Source organism: Pelodiscus sinensis, chromosome 1 (genome assembly GCF_049634645.1).
Source record: "Pelodiscus sinensis isolate JC-2024 chromosome 1, ASM4963464v1, whole genome shotgun sequence".
Classification (NCBI taxonomy): Eukaryota; Metazoa; Chordata; order Testudines; family Trionychidae; genus Pelodiscus; species Pelodiscus sinensis.
Genome location: NC_134711.1, coordinates 321,914,625 through 321,921,442, shown reverse-complemented (window position 1 = coordinate 321,921,442; position 6,818 = coordinate 321,914,625).

Here is a 6,818-nt window from a genome sequence, read left to right as displayed (position 1 = left end):
CTAAGAGGTGTGGATGTAATTATAATAATAAAAATAATTAATAAATAGCAGTAATATCTAGGTTTTATTGAATGTTTTTCATCAGCAGTGCTCATTATTCCATTTTACAGATGGGGAAACCAAGGCATAGAGCAGATCAGTGGTTTGCCCAAGGTCACCCAGAAAATCAGTGACAGAGCCAGGAATAGAACAGAAGTATCTTGACTCCCAGGCTAACATTCTGGCCACAAAGCCATACTCAGATTGCTTTTGATTTTGCTGGGACTTCTGCCTGTGTTTCTGAGGGTGGATTAGTTATTTCCAGCCTCCATCCACCATTTTCAGCCAGATGTGTGCCTATTATATAAAATATAGTAATGAAAGTAGTACATTTTCTCAGGCTAAATAAATCCACCATGGTAGATCACAGCTTCAAAGAAAACCACTTGACTGACCAAGTGTTGCAAGCATTAATGAATAAGAAAGATATAAATCTTTGCAGGGGGTGCAAAAAATAGATTCTAATTTTTGGCCCTGCTTTGCATCATTCCCCCAGCATGAAACAGCCATAGAGCTGCTTTACATGCTCCCTGGAGAATTCACCATGCATAGGGACAGCCTTGGATGGCTTGGTGACCTACCCAGCCTGTAGCAGAGGCTACGTCTAGACTGCAGACTTCTTTCGGAAGAAGACTCTTTCGGAAGAGATCTTCTGAAAAATCTTCTGAAGGAGTGTGTCCACACACAAAAGCGCATCAAAAAAGTGATGCGCTTTTTCGAAAAAGAGCATCCAAACTGATTGGATGCTCTCTTGCATTAAAGGCCACCCGGACCCACTTCAGGCAGGGCTTTTGGTCACCAATTGCTTCTGAGTGCTGGTGCTGGAGCCTTGCAGAGACACGCACTTAAAGGGACTCCCCTGGACAGCCGTTTCTCTGCTTCTGCTGCGTGCTTGCTACCTCTTTGAGGGACAGCAAAGCTCTCGCAGTGCCTGCTTTTTGAAATGCCACAGCTTTTCTCTTGGTGCCATGGAGCTGGAGCTGCCCCTGGGCATGAGATGGCCCCACACGGCCATGCTGCAGTTTTTGCAGCACTTTGTGCCAGCTGCTTTCCTGGTCCTGACTGAACTTGACCCCAGCTCATTCTGGGGACATTCTCCCTGGGTGTGGGAGCTACACTCTAACAACCACAACCGACAGTGGAGAGGTGTTTCTGGAGGCTCGACATTAGTTCAGACTGATGGGACTGGCTGGTCCTGGAGCGGTGCAACGACCAGCAGTGGCTCCAAAACTTCCACATGTAGAAGGCCACTTTTTTGGAGTTATGTGCCTGGCTCGCCCCTGCCGTCTGGAGATGCAACACCCACCTGCGGCCTGCTATCCCCCTGGAGAAGCAGATCACAATCGCCATCTGGAAGCTCACCACCCCCGACAGCTACCAGTCGGTGGGCAACCAGTTTGGCTTGGGGAAGCCCACCGTCAGGGCCCTCCTCATGGAGGCAAGGCATTCTCCAAGGGCTCAGGCACTCCCTCTCTCATTCTGTTTTGTGTGTTTGTTTGTTTCCTTCTACAGGTGGTGAGGACTATCAACTCCATCCTGCTGTGGAGGGTCATCTACCTGGGAGACCTGGACCCAATCGTGGCCGGATTTGCCGCCCTGGGGTTCCTGAACTGTGCTGGAGCCATAGATGGGACCCACATCCCGATCTGAGCACCAGAACATCGAGCGGCCTAGTATATTAATAGGAAGGGCTACTTTTCTATGGTGCTGCAGGACTTGGTCGACCACAGTGGACAGTTCACGGACATTTTTGTCAGGTGGGTGGGTAGGGCACATGATGCCCGGGTGTTTCAGAACTCTAGCCTGTACAGAAAGCTGGAGACGGGCACATTCTTCCACCGCCATGACTCTGGGGTTGGGGACGTGCAGGTGCCATTGTGCATCGTGGAGGACACAGCCTACCCCCTGATGCCATGGCTAATGAAGCCATATACCGGACACCTGGACCCCAGCAGGGACCAATTTAATGCCCGCCTGAACTAAGGCCCGGATCTAAGTGGAGTGCGCCTTTGGCCGCCTCAAGGCGCAGTTCAGGTGTCTGCTGACCCGCCTCGACATAGGGGAGCACAACATCCCCGAGGTGGTCACAGCATGTTGTTTCCTCCACAACATTGTGGAGAGGAAGGGGGAAGCCTTCCTCTTGGGGTGGAGGGCAGATGCCATCCATGAGGGGTGAGCCTTCTAGCACCTGAGGACAGCTGCCATCTGACAGGTCCATCAGGCCGGGGTGTACATCTGGGAGACCCTGAGGGAGAGGTTCTCTCAAGCATCCCAGTAACTCTCCGCAGGGCCTCCCCACTAGGGGCCTCTGCCTTGCAGCCCTATCCCTCCTTCCCCCCGCCCCCACAACCCTTCCCTTCACCCCTTCCCTGACCTCAGAATAAAGACACCCGTTTGGTTGTAAACAAAATGAAGTCTGTATTTATCTTACAATAAAAAAAGTGGGTAGGGGGAGGGGGTTCAGATCCTGGAAGGGGTGTGGGACAGCTAGATGTGCCACCTCGGGTCCGGGGACCTCGTCGGAGTTGGGGTCAGGTGGGTCCAGGGACCACAGGGGAGTGGGTAGGAGGGGGGGCTGAAGCAGAGTCAGAGATGGCAGGAGGTGAAGGGGGAGGGGGCATGAGACATCACCTGGTGGGTGCCCACCTCTTGGTCCCCCTGAGTGGGTCCTGGGACCCCTGGGGCTGCTCCCTGCGAGGGCCAGGAGGGTCGTGGGCGGCTTGAGGCTGGGCCATGAGTGGTAAGACCTGTGGCAGGAAGGGCTGCGTGGTAAGGTGCTGATCCCAGGCTGACTTCCTACCACAAGGCTTGTCCAGGGTTCCTGCAGCTTTAAGAGGGGCCAGGAGACAGAAATAGGGTTGCCAGGTGTCCGGTATTGTACCGGACAGTCCGATATTTGCACTCTCTGTCCAGTAAAAAAAAATAAGAAAATACCAGACATGTGCAATGTCCGGTATTTTCTGATTTTTTCAGCTGTGCGCCAGATGGAAGCCTGGTGTTGGCGGGGGAGTGGCTGGGAGTCCCAGCTCGGAGGTGGGGCTGCGATTGCTGCCAGGAGCCCTCAATTGGTTGAGTGTGAGGAGGAGGGGAAGCCTCCTCCGTGCGTCGCCGGGAGCCTGCGCGGGACAGGCAGCAAGTGCCCAGGTCAGTCCCGCTCCCTGCCAGCCAATTTGCTCACCTTCCCCCTTCCTGGCCAGCTGGTTCTCCCTCACTTCCCCTCCTGATCTTCCCCAGCCAGCCCCCCTGTGCCCCCCCAGCTCTGTTTCCCGCCAGCCCGTTCCTCTTCCTGATCTCCCCCGGCCAGCGCCGCTGCACCTCTCCCCGCCCCCGCCAGCTCTGCTTCGCGCTCCCCCTTCCTCCCCCCCCCCACTGCACCCCCCGCCAGCTGAGCTTCCCGCTCCCCCTTCCTCCCGGCTCCCCCTTCCTCCCGGCCAGTGCCGCTGCACTTCCCCCACCCCCCATCAGCTGTGCTTCCCGCTCCCCCTTCCTCCCGGCTCCCCCTTCCTCCCGGCCAGCGCTGCTGCACTCCCCCCCCGCCCCACGCCAGCTGTGCTTCCCGCTCCCCCTTCCTCCTGGCCACCCTCGTGGCCCCCGATCCTCCTCAGCTGTGCTTCCCGCCGCCCCCTTACTCCCAGCCAGCCCCTCCAGCCCCGATATCCTGGGACCAGCTCCATTCCACCTGACACCCCCCCTCCCGACCAGCCCTGCTTCCTGTTGTCCCCGTTCCCCCCCCCCCAATGAAGCATGTTTGGTTTTTTTTTTTTTTTTTTTTAAATGATTACCTGGTAACAGCTAGCAGTGATCCAGGTTCTCGGAGGTTTTTTGTTTTGTTTTGTTTTGCTCAACAACTTTGGTCCCCCTCCCCCTGTTTTTTTTGTTGTGGGGGGGGGAGGTGTTCGATATTTTTCTTTCAGCCATCTGGCAACCTTAGACAGGAATTATAGAGTCCAGATTAATTTGGATGAAGTGTCCACCAGGGCACCTGTGTTATTTCCTGGAGTCCTCTTCTTTCAGAAAAAAAAAACCTCTTCCCCGTCCACACGCACCTTTTTCTGAAAAAGCTCTTTCGGAAAAAGGCTTCTTCCTCATAGAAAGAGGATTACCAAAACCAGAAAAATAAAACCCTGTTCTTTCGATTTACTTTTGGAAGAATGTGATTGCAGTGTGGACATAATGCAGGCTTTGTTGGAAAAATGTCTGTTTTTCCAACAAAACTCTGTAGTGTAGACATATCCATAGGGATGTAGCCAGGGAAAAGAGAGCATGGCCCATTGGTCTGTATACCCTAGTAATCCCTGGCTGCTGGAATGGCCCCTGCTTTGCTCTAATTTAGGCATGGATTAACTCTGTGGTTGGGTTTCCCTCTTGATCAAGCAACCACAAAGGTAATTGAAAACCACATTTGTGCATATCCTTGCTGCTCTGCACCAAGCACAGCCTGTCTCTAGCTCAGGAGCAGAACTATACACCATGCATCCTCCAAAGGATTGGTTTGGCTGGCAAGCTACAAAAATCTAATTCCCTCCAGAGTTAAAATAAAGACGGGATGGACAAGATTTTAAATGTCTTGTTAAAACCCATTGCACTGAAGCCAAAATGGGTGAGATTTTGCATGTCTGGAGCTAGAGCTTGGGGAGAGGAGGATGGCAGAGGAAAAAGCTGTATGAGAAGACTGTGCTGCAAATGCCTTATCTTCATAGGAGCAGCAGCAGCTGTCTAAAAGCCTGTAGAAGCCAAAGCAGCAGTGACAGATTGTTTTATAAGATTCTGGAGCTAGTCCAAAATAATTATAGTTCCTAAATCCAGATCCACCTCGATGGCTATTTCTAAGAACACAATACAAATGAACACCTTTCAGGAGAAAAAAAGTATACCCACTGTGTGGCTTGGATGCCATTGGGAATTCTATTTAGCAGCAGGAGTTTTGATAGGCTGTACCTTTTTCTTTAGGTTTGCTGTATGGAGAGGCTGGGATGGGGGCAAGCTGAGACAGTGAGAGAGATTGAAATAATTTATGACTCAGTTTGTTAAATGGCTCATTGAGACCTGTTGCCAGTGCTTTCCTCAGCAGCAGTGGAATGAGAAGAAATGAAGCCTCTAATATGCAGGTAGGAATGTGAAATTGCTGCTACAGTTTTTTGGGTGCAAGAGAAGGCTTGAAGAGCTGGGATTCTGTTTAATCTAAATGGGGAGAGGGATCATTTGGCACAGGCTTACCAACAGGCTAGGTAAGGTATGGGGTGGGAGCAACTCTGAGGCTATGTCTAGACTCCAAGCCTCTTTGGAAAGAGATTGTCTAGACTACAAGCAGACTTTTCGAAAAAGTGAGCCACTTTTTCAAAAGAGAGTCTAGACGCTCTCTTTCAAAAAAGCAGTTTGCATTCAATAGCGCCTTTTTTCGAAAGTGTACTTTCAAAAAAAGGTGTTATTCCTCTTAAAATGAGGTTTACTGCGATCGAAAAAACTGCCGCATTCTTTCGATTTACTGCAGCCTAGACGCAGGTGAAGTTTTTTTGAAAAAAGGCCACTATTTTCAAAAAAACCCTGTAGTCTAGACACACCCTGAGCTCTCAGAAGGGGTGGGGCCTCAGGTAGAAGGGGTGAGGGTGGGACAGCCAGCTGTCAGAGCCACCAGGCTCTCACACTGACTCACTGAAGTCATGATCTTACTACAGACTTTGGTTAATTCAGGTTACATGGCCATACACTTGACAACAGTAACACGTGACACTCTAAGTCTCCTGTGTGCTGTAATCCTTTGGTTTCATTTTGGGTTTAGTGTGCAGGTGCTGGCTGGTGGCCTGTGCTGTGTAGGAGTTATACTAGATGATCTGCTGGGCATTTCTGACCTTAAACTCTATGTGTCTAAATTAACTATTAACAAATGACCCATTTATCCCAAAAATGTCTATCTTTCTAGCGTTGAGAGGCTATTATTACTAGAGGGACACAGCTTTTTCTTCTCAAGGGCATGGCACCAGATGACTTAAAAGATTTTAGGCAGCAGAGCTCTCCAATCCAAGAAACCCTGACAGCATCCAGCTGTCCCGCTCCCACCTCCACAGCCAGGAACCACCACGCAGCAGCTGAGCTGGTCAGCAGTGAACAAGCCTGCGGCCAGATGGAGGCAAAGGAGGCAATTGCCCAAGGGCCCTGGTGATTTAAAGGGACCTGGGAAGCCACTGGTGGCAGCAGCAGCACAGTGGGGCTAAGTCAGGCAACCTTCCCACCTTCAATATGCACCACTCCTGCAACCAGCATGCCCCTGCATCCCTGGGGGTGTCTTCATGGGCTACTTCCACCTTGAGCATTGACTCTGAAGCTCCCATTGGTTGGGAACTGTAGCCAATGGGATTGCAGGGAGCACCTGTGGGTAGTGGCCCATGGAGACCTCCCTCTGTTAGGAGCTTCTGCCAGAGGAATGTGTTGGTGGTTGCTTTTGGGAGCCACCTGAGGTAAGTGCTGCCTCTGCCTTCTCCTGCACCTCCAGCCCAGAGCCTGCACTCCTCCCTCCTCACTACCCCAGCCCAGAGCATGCATCCAAACTCCCTTTCAGAGCCCGACACCTACCTCTCTTCCACATGCAAACTCCCTCCAAGAGCCTGACCCCAGATTCCCTTCCTGCAGCCAAACTCTGTCCAAGAGCCTGCACCCCTCTTCTTCCCTCATCTCAGAGCCTGACACCTCATTTTTCTCCCACATGCAAATTCCCTCCAAGAGGCTGACCCGATGTCCCCTCCTAGAGTCAGCACCACCCAAATGTCAGGCAGACCCATGTC